Here is a 10,857-nt window from a genome sequence, read left to right as displayed (position 1 = left end):
TAGCAGCCATCCAAAGTATGGGCGCCAAGGTGAATTGATGCTCAAGTGCTCTGTGTAACAGTAGGTCTTTTTCTTGTGCGGGTTTCTTGGGGAAGGCAAGTGGTGAAAGTTGGCCTAGGCTTAGCAAGGGACTGGCAACTGGTGAGGCCAAGATGCCATGTGAGGATGGTGTTTGTGAAGATGTTTGAAGATGCTACAAAGCAGAGAAAGGCAAAATGTTGTAATGAAGAAGTGAAGCAAGCAGAGCCTAAGGTTCCTGGATGCTTTAGAAAGTCACTAGATTGGTTGCAACCTGAAGAAATAGTTGCAGAGGAAGAAAGTAAAGAGCCTGCCGTGACTCGGATTCAAACCAGGGTTGTTGCAGCCTCAACGCAGAGTACTAACCACTATACGATCACGGCATGTTAAACGAGCCAGGTAGGAGTCAAACCTACAATCTTCTGATCCGTAGTCAGACGCGTTATCCATTGCGCCACTGGCCCTACTGCTGACATATGTATAGCAAGTTTTTCTTGCGGCCGCAAGGAGACCGGGCCTCGTTGAAGTGCCCTATTCTACTGAACGTCTTCTGTAGCGAGAACTTCTTTGAGAGATAATCTCTATAAAAATGTCATGAATTTGCTCTTTCTGAGTCCAGATATTCACAATGCTGTTCTAAAAGCTTGAAGAAGGTTGCAAGAGGAGTGCAGAAAGCAGCCTGCCGTAAACCGTATTCACACCAGGTTGCTTGCAGCCACAACAAAGAGTACTAGCCACTATAGGATCAGGGCACATTTTGTATGCTAGTCCCGGAGTTATTCACACATTTCTTAAGCTGTTGTTGTTGCAGCCGCACCGAGTGTAGTTAGTGTTAATGGGAAAGTTGCTGGGTGAAGACAAGGAGTGAAGCCAAGCAGTATGGAAAGGGTCCTCTGTCTGAGCAGCTGTCTGTTGTGAGTGGGGCACGGCAGGCTAAGTTCTTCTATCTCCTTCTAGGAGCAAAATCCTCAAAGCATTATCTCTGCATGATTGATCAGGGTCTGCTGTTAAAGTTGTCTGTGCAGAACAATGTCAAAGCAGAGTTGTCCTTTAAGCATTGCTAGCAGCCATCCAAAGTATGGGCGCCAAGGTGAATTGATGCTCAAGTGCTCTGTGTAACATAGGTCTTTTTCTTGTGCGGGTTTCTTGGGGAAGGCAAGTGGTGAAAGTTGGCCTAGGCTTAGCAAGGGACTGGCAACTGGTGAGGCCAAGATGCCATGTGAGGATGGTGTTTGTGAAGATGTTTGAAGATGCTACAAAGCAGAGAAAGGCAAAATGTTGTAATGAAGAAGTGAAGCAAGCAGAGCCGAAGGTTCCTGGATGCTTTAGAAAGTCACTAGATTGGTTGCAACCTGAAGAAATAGTTGCAGAGGAAGAAAGTAAAGAGCCTGCCATGACCCGGATTCGAACCAGGGTTGCTGCGGCCACAACGCAGAGTACTAACCACTATACGATCACGGCATGTTAATCGAGCCAGGTAGGAGTCGAACCTACAATCTTCTGATCCGTAGTCAGACGCGTTATCCATTGCGCCACTGGCCCTACTGCTGACATACGTATAGCAAGTTTTTCTTGCGGCCGCAAGGAGACCGGGCCTCGTTGAAGTGCCCTATTCCACTGAACGTCTTCTGTAGCGAGAACTTCTTTGAGAGATAATCTCTATAAAAATGTCATGAATTTGCTCTCTCTGAGTCCAGATATTCACAATGCTGTTCTAAAAGCTTGAAGAAGGTTGCAAGAGGAGTGCAGAAAGCAGCCTGCCGTAAACCGTATTCACACCAGGTTGCTTGCAGCCATAACAAAGAGTACTAGCCACTATAGGATCAGGGCACATTTTGTATGCTAGTCCCGGAGTTATTCACACATTTCTTAAGCTGTTGTTGTTGCAGCCGCACCGAGTGTAGTTAGTGTTAACGGGAAAGTTGCTGGGTGAAGACAAGGAGTGAAGCCAAGCAGTATGGAAAGGGTCCTCTGTCTGAGCAGCTGTCTGTTGTGAGTGGGGCACGGCAGGCTAAGTTCTTCTATCTCCTTCTAGGAGCAAAATCCTCAAAGCATTATCTCTGCATGATTGATCAGGGTCTGCTGTTAAAGTTGTCTGTGCAGAACAATGTCAAAGCAGAGTTGTCCTTTAAGCATTGCTAGCAGCCATCCAAAGTATGGGCGCCAAGGTGAATTGATGCTCAAGTGCTCTGTGTAACATAGGTCTTTTTCTTGTGCGGGTTTCTTGGGGAAGGCAAGTGGTGAAAGTTGGCCTAGGCTTAGCAAGGGACTGGCAACTGGTGAGGCCAAGATGCCATGTGAGGATGGTGTTTGTGAAGATGTTTGAAGATGCTACAAAGCAGAGAAAGGCAAAATGTTGTAATGAAGAAGTGAAGCAAGCAGAGCCGAAGGTTCCTGGATGCTTTAGAAAGTCACTAGATTGGTTGCAACCTGAAGAAATAGTTGCAGAGGAAGAAAGTAAAGAGCCTGCCATGACCCGGATTCGAACCAGGGTTGCTGCGGCCACAACGCAGAGTACTAACCACTATACGATCACGGCATGTTAATCGAGCCAGGTAGGAGTCGAACCTACAATCTTCTGATCCGTAGTCAGACGCGTTATCCATTGCGCCACTGGCCCTACTGCTGACATACGTATAGCAAGTTTTTCTTGCGGCCGCAAGGAGACCGGGCCTCGTTGAAGTGCCCTATTCCACTGAACGTCTTCTGTAGCGAGAACTTCTTTGAGAGATAATCTCTATAAAAATGTCATGAATTTGCTCTCTCTGAGTCCAGATATTCACAATGCTGTTCTAAAAGCTTGAAGAAGGTTGCAAGAGGAGTGCAGAAAGCAGCCTGCCGTAAACCGTATTCACACCAGGTTGCTTGCAGCCATAACAAAGAGTACTAGCCACTATAGGATCAGGGCACATTTTGTATGCTAGTCCCGGAGTTATTCACACATTTCTTAAGCTGTTGTTGTTGCAGCCGCACCGAGTGTAGTTAGTGTTAACGGGAAAGTTGCTGGGTGAAGACAAGGAGTGAAGCCAAGCAGTATGGAAAGGGTCCTCTGTCTGAGCAGCTGTCTGTTGTGAGTGGGGCACGGCAGGCTAAGTTCTTCTATCTCCTTCTAGGAGCAAAATCCTCAAAGCATTATCTCTGCATGATTGATCAGGGTCTGCTGTTAAAGTTGTCTGTGCAGAACAATGTCAAAGCAGAGTTGTCCTTTAAGCATTGCTAGCAGCCATCCAAAGTATGGGCGCCAAGGTGAATTGATGCTCAAGTGCTCTGTGTAACATAGGTCTTTTTCTTGTGCGGGTTTCTTGGGGAAGGCAAGTGGTGAAAGTTGGCCTAGGCTTAGCAAGGGACTGGCAACTGGTGAGGCCAAGATGCCATGTGAGGATGGTGTTTGTGAAGATGTTTGAAGATGCTACAAAGCAGAGAAAGGCAAAATGCTGTAATGAAGAAGTGAAGCAAGCAGAGCCGAAGGTTCCTGGATGCTTTAGAAAGTCACTAGATTGGTTGCAACCTGAAGAAATAGTTGCAGAGGAAGAAAGTAAAGAGCCTGCCATGACCCGGATTCGAACCGGGGTTGCTGCGGCCACAACGCAGAGTACTAACCACTATACGATCACGGCATGTTAATCGAGCCAGGTAGGAGTCGAACCTACAATCTTCTGATCCGTAGTCAGACGTGTTATCCATTGCGCCACTGGCCCTACTGCTGACATACGTATAGCAAGTTTTTCTTGCGGCCGCAAGGAGACCGGGCCTCGTTGAAGTGCCCTATTCCACTGAACGTCTTCTGTAGCGAGAACTTCTTTGAGAGATAATCTCTATAAAAATGTCATGAATTTGCTCTCTCTGAGTCCAGATATTCACAATGTTGTTCTAAAAGCTTGAAGAAGGTTGCAAGAGGAGTGCAGAAAGCAGCCTGCCGTAAACCGTATTCACACCAGGTTGCTTGCAGCCATAACAAAGAGTACTAGCCACTATAGGATCAGGGCACATTTTGTATGCTAGTCCCGGAGTTATTCACACATTTCTTAAGCTGTTGTTGTTGCAGCCGCACCGAGTGTAGTTAGTGTTAACGGGAAAGTTGCTGGGTGAAGACAAGGAGTGAAGCCAAGCAGTATGGAAAGGGTCCTCTGTCTGAGCAGCTGTCTGTTGTGAGTGGGGCACGGCAGGCTAAGTTCTTCTATCTCCTTCTAGGAGCAAAATCCTCAAAGCATTATCTCTGCATGATTGATCAGGGTCTGCTGTCAAAGTTGTCTGTGCAGAACAATGTCAAAGCAGAGTTGTCCTTTAAGCATTGCTAGCAGCCATCCAAAGTATGGGCGCCAAGGTGAATTGATGCTCAAGTGCTCTGTGTAACATAGGTCTTTTTCTTGTGCGGGTTTCTTGGGGAAGGCAAGTGGTGAAAGTTGGCCTAGGCTTAGCAAGGGACTGGCAACTGGTGAGGCCAAGATGCCATGTGAGGATGGTGTTTGTGAAGATGTTTGAAGATGCTACAAAGCAGAGAAAGGCAAAATGTTGTAATGAAGAAGTGAAGCAAGCAGAGCCGAAGGTTCCTGGATGCTTTAGAAAGTCACTAGATTGGTTGCAACCTGAAGAAATAGTTGCAGAGGAATAAAGTAAAGAGCCTGCCGTGACCCGGATTCGAACCGGGGTTGCTGCGGCCACAACGCAGAGTACTAACCACTATACGATCACGGCATGTTAATCGAGCCAGGTAGGAGTCGAACCTACAATCTTCTGATCCGTAGGCAGACGCGTTATCCATTGCGCCACTGGCCCTACTGCTGACATACGTATAGCAAGTTTTTCTTGCGGCCGCAAGGAGACCGGGCCTCGTTGAAGTGCCCTATTCCACTGAACGTCTTCTGTAGCGAGAACTTCTTTGAGAGATAATCTCTATAAAAATGTCATGAATTTGCTCTCTCTGAGTCCAGATATTCACAATGCTGTTCTAAAAGCTTGAAGAAGGTTGCAAGAGGAGTGCAGAAAGCAGCCTGCCGTAAACCGTATTCACACCAGGTTGCTTGCAGCCATAACAAAGAGTACTAGCCACTATAGGATCAGGGCACATTTTGTATGCTAGTCCCGGAGTTATTCACACATTTCTTAAGCTGTTGTTGTTGCAGCCGCACCGAGTGTAGTTAGTGTTAACGGGAAAGTTGCTGGGTGAAGACAAGGAGTGAAGCCAAGCAGTATGGAAAGGGTCCTCTGTCTGAGCAGCGGTCTGTTGTGAGTGGGGCACGGCAGGCTAAGTTCTTCTATCTCCTTCTAGGAGCAAAATCCTCAAAGCATTATCTCTGCATGATTGATCAGGGTCTGCTGTTAAAGTTGTCTGTGCAGAACAATGTCAAAGCAGAGTTGTCCTTTAAGCATTGCTAGCAGCCATCCAAAGTATGGGCGCCAAGGTGAATTGATGCTCAAGTGCTCTGTGTAACATAGGTCTTTTTCTTGTGCGGGTTTCTTGGGGAAGGCAAGTGGTGAAAGTTGGCCTAGGCTTAGCAAGGGACTGGCAACTGGTGAGGCCAAGATGCCATGTGAGGATGGTGTTTGTGAAGATGTTTGAAGATGCTACAAAGCAGAGAAAGGCAAAATGTTGTAATGAAGAAGTGAAGCAAGCAGAGCCGAAGGTTCCTGGATGCTTTAGAAAGTCACTAGATTGGTTGCAACCTGAAGAAATAGTTGCAGAGGAAGAAAGTAAAGAGCCTGCCGTGACCCGGATTCGAACCGGGGTTGCTGCGGCCACAACGCAGAGTACTAACCACTATACGATCACGGCATGTTAATCGAGCCAGGTAGGAGTCGAACCTACAATCTTCTGATCCGTAGTCAGACGCGTTATCCATTGCACCACTGGCCCTACTGCTGACATACGTATAGCAAGTTTTTCTTGCGGCCGCAAGGAGACCGGGCCTCGTTGAAGTGCCCTATTCCACTGAACGTCTTCTGTAGCGAGAACTTCTTTGAGAGATAATCTCTATAAAAATGTCATGAATTTGCTCTCTCTGAGTCCAGATATTCACAATGCTGTTCTAAAAGCTTGAAGAAGGTTGCAAGAGGAGTGCAGAAAGCAGCCTGCCGTAAACCGTATTCACACCAGGTTGCTTGCAGCCATAACAAAGAGTACTAGCCACTATAGGATCAGGGCACATTTTGTATGCTAGTCCCGGAGTTATTCACACATTTCTTAAGCTGTTGTTGTTGCAGCCGCACCGAGTGTAGTTAGTGTTAACGGGAAAGTTGCTGGGTGAAGACAAGGAGTGAAGCCAAGCAGTATGGAAAGGGTCCTCTGTCTGAGCAGCTGTCTGTTGTGAGTGGGGCACGGCAGGCTAAGTTCTTCTATCTCCTTCTAGGAGCAAAATCCTCAAAGCATTATCTCTGCATGATTGATCAGGGTCTGCTGTTAAAGTTGTCTGGGCAGAACAATGTCAAAGCAGAGTTGTCCTTTAAGCATTGCTAGCAGCCATCCAAAGTATGGGCGCCAAGGTGAATTGATGCTCAAGTGCTCTGTGTAACATAGGTCTTTTTCTTGTGCGGGTTTCTTGGGGAAGGCAAGTGGTGAAAGTTGGCCTAGGCTTAGCAAGGGACTGGCAACTGGTGAGGCCAAGACGCCATGTGAGGATGGTGTTTGTGAAGATGTTTGAAGATGCTACAAAGCAGAGAAAGGCAAAATGTTGTAATGAAGAAGTGAAGCAAGCAGAGCCGAAGGTTCCTGGATGCTTTAGAAAGTCACTAGATTGGTTGCAACCTGAAGAAATAGTTGCAGAGGAAGAAAGTAAAGAGCCTGCCGTGACCCGGATTCAAACCGGGGTTGCTGCGGCCACAACGCAGAGTACTAACCACTATACGATCACAGCATGTTAATCGAGCCAGGTAGGAGTCGAACCTACAATCTTCTGATCCGTAGTCAGACGCGTTATCCATTGCGCCACTGGCCCTACTGCTGACATACGTATAGCAAGTTTTTCTTGCGGCCGCAAGGAGACCGGGCCTCGTTGAAGTGCCCTATTCCACTGAACGTCTTCTGTAGCGAGAACTTCTTTGAGAGATAATCTCTATAAAAATGTCATGAATTTGCTCTCTCTGAGTCCAGATATTCACAATGCTGTTCTAAAAGCTTGAAGAAGGTTGCAAGAGGAGTGCAGAAAGCAGCCTGCCGTAAACCGTATTCACACCAGGTTGCTTGCAGCCATAACAAAGAGTACTAGCCACTATAGGATCAGGGCACATTTTGTATGCTAGTCCCGGAGTTATTCACACATTTCTTAAGCTGTTGTTGTTGCAGCCGCACCGAGTGTAGTTAGTGTTAACGGGAAAGTTGCTGGGTGAAGACAAGGAGTGAAGCCAAGCAGTATGGAAAGGGTCCTCTGTCTGAGCAGCTGTCTGTTGTGAGTGGGGCACGGCAGGCTAAGTTCTTCTATCTCCTTCTAGGAGCAAAATCCTCAAAGCATTATCTCTGCATGATTGATCAGGGTCTGCTGTTAAAGTTGTCTGTGCAGAACAATGTCAAAGCAGAGTTGTCCTTTAAGCATTGCTAGCAGCCATCCAAAGTATGGGCGCCAAGGTGAATTGATGCTCAAGTGCTCTGTGTAACATAGGTCTTTTTCTTGTGCGGGTTTCTTGGGGAAGGCAAGTGGTGAAAGTTGGCCTAGGCTTAGCAAGGGACTGGCAACTGGTGAGGCCAAGATGCCATGTGAGGATGGTGTTTGTGAAGATGTTTGAAGATGCTACAAAGCAGAGAAAGGCAAAATGTTGTAATGAAGAAGTGAAGCAAGCAGAGCCGAAGGTTCCTGGATGCTTTAGAAAGTCACTAGATTGGTTGCAACCTGAAGAAATAGTTGCAGAGGAAGAAAGTAAAGAGCCTGCCGTGACCCGGATTCGAACCGGGGTTGCTGCGGCCACAACGCAGAGTACTAACCACTATACGATCACGGCATGTTAATCGAGCCAGGTAGGAGTCGAACCTACAATCTTCTGATCCGTAGTCAGACGCGTTATCCATTGCGCCACTGGCCCTACTGCTGACATACGTATAGCAAGTTTTTCTTGCGGCCGCAAGGAGACCGGGCCTCGTTGAAGTGCCCTATTCCACTGAACGTCTTCTGTAGCGAGAACTTCTTTGAGAGATAATCTCTATAAAAATGTCATGAATTTGCTCTCTCTGAGTCCAGATATTCACAATGCTGTTCTAAAAGCTTGAAGAAGGTTGCAAGAGGAGTGCAGAAAGCAGCCTGCCGTAAACCGTATTCACACCAGGTTGCTTGCAGCCATAACAAAGAGTACTAGCCACTATAGGATCAGGGTACATTTTGTATGCTAGTCCCGGAGTTATTCACACATTTCTTAAGCTGTTGTTGTTGCAGCCGCACCGAGTGTAGTTAGTGTTAACGGGAAAGTTGCTGGGTGAAGACAAGGAGTGAAGCCAAGCAGTATGGAAAGGGTCCTCTGTCTGAGCAGCTGTCTGTTGTGAGTGGGGCACGGCAGGCTAAGTTCTTCTATCTCCTTCTAGGAGCAAAATCCTCAAAGCATTATCTCTGCATGATTGATCAGGGTCTGCTGTTAAAGTTGTCTGTGCAGAACAATGTCAAAGCAGAGTTGTCCTTTAAGCATTGCTAGCAGCCATCCAAAGTATGGGCGCCAAGGTGAATTGATGCTCAAGTGCTCTGTGTAACATAGGTCTTTTTCTTGTGCGGGTTTCTTGGGGAAGGCAAGTGGTGAAAGTTGGCCTAGGCTTAGCAAGGGACTGGCAACTGGTGAGGCCAAGATGCCATGTGAGGATGGTGTTTGTGAAGATGTTTGAAGATGCTACAAAGCAGAGAAAGGCAAAATGTTGTAATGAAGAAGTGAAGCAAGCAGAGCCGAAGGTTCCTGGATGCTTTAGAAAGTCACTAGATTGGTTGCAACCTGAAGAAATAGTTGCAGAGGAAGAAAGTAAAGAGCCTGCCGTGACCCGGATTCGAACCGGGGTTGCTGCGGCCACAACGCAGAGTACTAACCACTATACGATCACGGCATGTTAATCGAGCCAGGTAGGAGTCGAACCTACAATCTTCTGATCCGTAGTCAGACGCGTTACCCATTGCGCCACTGGCCCTACTGCTGACATACGTATAGCAAGTTTTTCTTGCGGCCGCAAGGAGACCGGGCCTCGTTGAAGTGCCCTATTCCACTGAACGTCTTCTGTAGCGAGAACTTCTTTGAGAGATAATCTCTATAAAAATGTCATGAATTTGCTCTCTCTGAGTCCAGATATTCACAATGCTTTTCTAAAAGCTTGAAGAAGGATGCAAGAGGAGTGCAGAAAGCAGCCTGCCGTAAACCGTATTCACACCAGGTTGCTTGCAGCCATAACAAAGAGTACTAGCCACTATAGGATCAGGGCACATTTTGTATGCTAGTCCCGGAGTTATTCACACATTTCTTAAGCTGTTGTTGTTGCAGCCGCACCGAGTGTAGTTAGTGTTAACGGGAAAGTTGCTGGGTGAAGACAAGGAGTGAAGCCAAGCAGTATGGAAAGGGTCCTCTGTCTGAGCAGCTGTCTGTTGTGAGTGGGGCACGGCAGGCTAAGTTCTTCTATCTCCTTCTAGGAGCAAAATCCTCAAAGCATTATCTCTGCATGATTGATCAGGGTCTGCTGTTAAAGTTGTCTGTGCAGAACAATGTCAAAGCAGAGTTGTCCTTTAAGCATTGCTAGCAGCCATCCAAAGTATGGGCGCCAAGGTGAATTGATGCTCAAGTGCTCTGTGTAACATAGGTCTTTTTCTTGTGCGGGTTTCTTGGGGAAGGCAAGTGGTGAAAGTTGGCCTAGGCTTAGCAAGGGACTGGCAACTGGTGAGGCCAAGATGCCATGTGAGGATGGTGTTTGTGAAGATGTTTGAAGATGCTACAAAGCAGAGAAAGGCAAAATGTTGTAATGAAGAAGTGAAGCAAGCAGAGCCGAAGGTTCCTGGATGCTTTAGAAAGTCACTAGATTGGTTGCAACCTGAAGAAATAGTTGCAGAGGAAGAAAGTAAAGAGCCTGCCGTGACCCGGATTCGAACCGGGGTTGCTGCGGCCACAACGCAGAGTACTAACCACTATACGATCACGGCATGTTAATCGAGCCAGGTAGGAGTCGAACCTACAATCTTCTGATCCGTGGTCAGACGCGCTATCCATTGCGCCACTGGCCCTACTGCTGACATACGTATAGCAAGTTTTTCTTGCGGCCGCAAGGAGACCGGGCCTCGTTGAAGTGCCCTATTCCACTGAACGTCTTCTGTAGCGAGAACTTCTTTGAGAGATAATCTCTATAAAAATGTCATGAATTTGCTCTCTCTGAGTCCAGATATTCACAATGCTGTTCTAAAAGCTTGAAGAAGGTTGCAAGAGGAGTGCAGAAAGCAGCCTGCCGTAAACCGTATTCACACCAGGTTGCTTGCAGCCATAACAAAGAGTACTAGCCACTATAGGATCAGGGCACATTTTGTATGCTAGTCCCGGAGTTATTCACACATTTCTTAAGCTGTTGTTGTTGCAGCCGCACCGAGTGTAGTTAGTGTTAACGGGAAAGTTGCTGGGTGAAGACAAGGAGTGAAGCCAAGCAGTATGGAAAGGGTCCTCTGTCTGAGCAGCTGTCTGTTGTGAGTGGGGCACGGCAGGCTAAGTTCTTCTATCTCCTTCTAGGAGCAAAATCCTCAAAGCATTATCTCTGCATGATTGATCAGGGTCTGCTGTTAAAGTTGTCTGGGCAGAACAATGTCAAAGCAGAGTTGTCCTTTAAGCATTGCTAGCAGCCATCCAAAGTATGGGCGCCAAGGTGAATTGATGCTCAAGTGCTCTGTGTAACATAGGTCTTTTTCTTGT

General features: G+C 47.1%; 18 non-coding genes across 18 annotated transcripts; all 18 read right to left on the bottom strand.

The window, feature by feature from the left end:
• Positions 1–409: 409 nt before the first annotated feature.
• On the bottom strand, positions 410–482 carry TRNAR-ACG (transfer RNA arginine (anticodon ACG)). Its single transcript has one exon. It is a non-coding gene; the product is annotated as a tRNA-Arg (tRNA).
• Positions 483–1,407: 925 nt separating this feature from the next.
• TRNAH-GUG (transfer RNA histidin (anticodon GUG)) lies at positions 1,408–1,479 on the bottom strand. Its single transcript has one exon. It is a non-coding gene; the product is annotated as a tRNA-His (tRNA).
• Positions 1,480–1,487: 8 nt separating this feature from the next.
• Positions 1,488–1,560, bottom strand: TRNAR-ACG (transfer RNA arginine (anticodon ACG)). The gene has a single exon. It is a non-coding gene; the product is annotated as a tRNA-Arg (tRNA).
• A 925-nt stretch (positions 1,561–2,485) lies between these two features.
• TRNAH-GUG (transfer RNA histidin (anticodon GUG)) lies at positions 2,486–2,557 on the bottom strand. Its single transcript has one exon. It is a non-coding gene; the product is annotated as a tRNA-His (tRNA).
• An 8-nt stretch (positions 2,558–2,565) lies between these two features.
• TRNAR-ACG (transfer RNA arginine (anticodon ACG)) lies at positions 2,566–2,638 on the bottom strand. The gene has a single exon. It is a non-coding gene; the product is annotated as a tRNA-Arg (tRNA).
• Positions 2,639–3,563: 925 nt separating this feature from the next.
• TRNAH-GUG (transfer RNA histidin (anticodon GUG)) lies at positions 3,564–3,635 on the bottom strand. The gene has a single exon. It is a non-coding gene; the product is annotated as a tRNA-His (tRNA).
• An 8-nt stretch (positions 3,636–3,643) lies between these two features.
• Positions 3,644–3,716, bottom strand: TRNAR-ACG (transfer RNA arginine (anticodon ACG)). Its single transcript has one exon. It is a non-coding gene; the product is annotated as a tRNA-Arg (tRNA).
• Positions 3,717–4,641: 925 nt separating this feature from the next.
• Positions 4,642–4,713, bottom strand: TRNAH-GUG (transfer RNA histidin (anticodon GUG)). Its single transcript has one exon. It is a non-coding gene; the product is annotated as a tRNA-His (tRNA).
• Positions 4,714–4,721: 8 nt separating this feature from the next.
• Positions 4,722–4,794, bottom strand: TRNAR-ACG (transfer RNA arginine (anticodon ACG)). The gene has a single exon. It is a non-coding gene; the product is annotated as a tRNA-Arg (tRNA).
• A 925-nt stretch (positions 4,795–5,719) lies between these two features.
• TRNAH-GUG (transfer RNA histidin (anticodon GUG)) lies at positions 5,720–5,791 on the bottom strand. Its single transcript has one exon. It is a non-coding gene; the product is annotated as a tRNA-His (tRNA).
• An 8-nt stretch (positions 5,792–5,799) lies between these two features.
• TRNAR-ACG (transfer RNA arginine (anticodon ACG)) lies at positions 5,800–5,872 on the bottom strand. Its single transcript has one exon. It is a non-coding gene; the product is annotated as a tRNA-Arg (tRNA).
• Positions 5,873–6,877: 1,005 nt separating this feature from the next.
• Positions 6,878–6,950, bottom strand: TRNAR-ACG (transfer RNA arginine (anticodon ACG)). The gene has a single exon. It is a non-coding gene; the product is annotated as a tRNA-Arg (tRNA).
• A 925-nt stretch (positions 6,951–7,875) lies between these two features.
• TRNAH-GUG (transfer RNA histidin (anticodon GUG)) lies at positions 7,876–7,947 on the bottom strand. The gene has a single exon. It is a non-coding gene; the product is annotated as a tRNA-His (tRNA).
• Positions 7,948–7,955: 8 nt separating this feature from the next.
• TRNAR-ACG (transfer RNA arginine (anticodon ACG)) lies at positions 7,956–8,028 on the bottom strand. The gene has a single exon. It is a non-coding gene; the product is annotated as a tRNA-Arg (tRNA).
• A 925-nt stretch (positions 8,029–8,953) lies between these two features.
• TRNAH-GUG (transfer RNA histidin (anticodon GUG)) lies at positions 8,954–9,025 on the bottom strand. Its single transcript has one exon. It is a non-coding gene; the product is annotated as a tRNA-His (tRNA).
• An 8-nt stretch (positions 9,026–9,033) lies between these two features.
• On the bottom strand, positions 9,034–9,106 carry TRNAR-ACG (transfer RNA arginine (anticodon ACG)). Its single transcript has one exon. It is a non-coding gene; the product is annotated as a tRNA-Arg (tRNA).
• A 925-nt stretch (positions 9,107–10,031) lies between these two features.
• Positions 10,032–10,103, bottom strand: TRNAH-GUG (transfer RNA histidin (anticodon GUG)). Its single transcript has one exon. It is a non-coding gene; the product is annotated as a tRNA-His (tRNA).
• An 8-nt stretch (positions 10,104–10,111) lies between these two features.
• TRNAR-ACG (transfer RNA arginine (anticodon ACG)) lies at positions 10,112–10,184 on the bottom strand. The gene has a single exon. It is a non-coding gene; the product is annotated as a tRNA-Arg (tRNA).
• Between the last annotated feature and the right edge of the window lie 673 nt (positions 10,185–10,857).

This window comes from Hyperolius riggenbachi, chromosome 3 (genome assembly GCF_040937935.1).
Source record: "Hyperolius riggenbachi isolate aHypRig1 chromosome 3, aHypRig1.pri, whole genome shotgun sequence".
In the NCBI taxonomy this organism is placed as follows: domain Eukaryota; kingdom Metazoa; phylum Chordata; class Amphibia; order Anura; family Hyperoliidae; genus Hyperolius; species Hyperolius riggenbachi.
The sequence above is the reverse complement of the archived record's forward strand: the minus strand, read 5'-3'. Positions and strand labels throughout refer to the sequence as shown.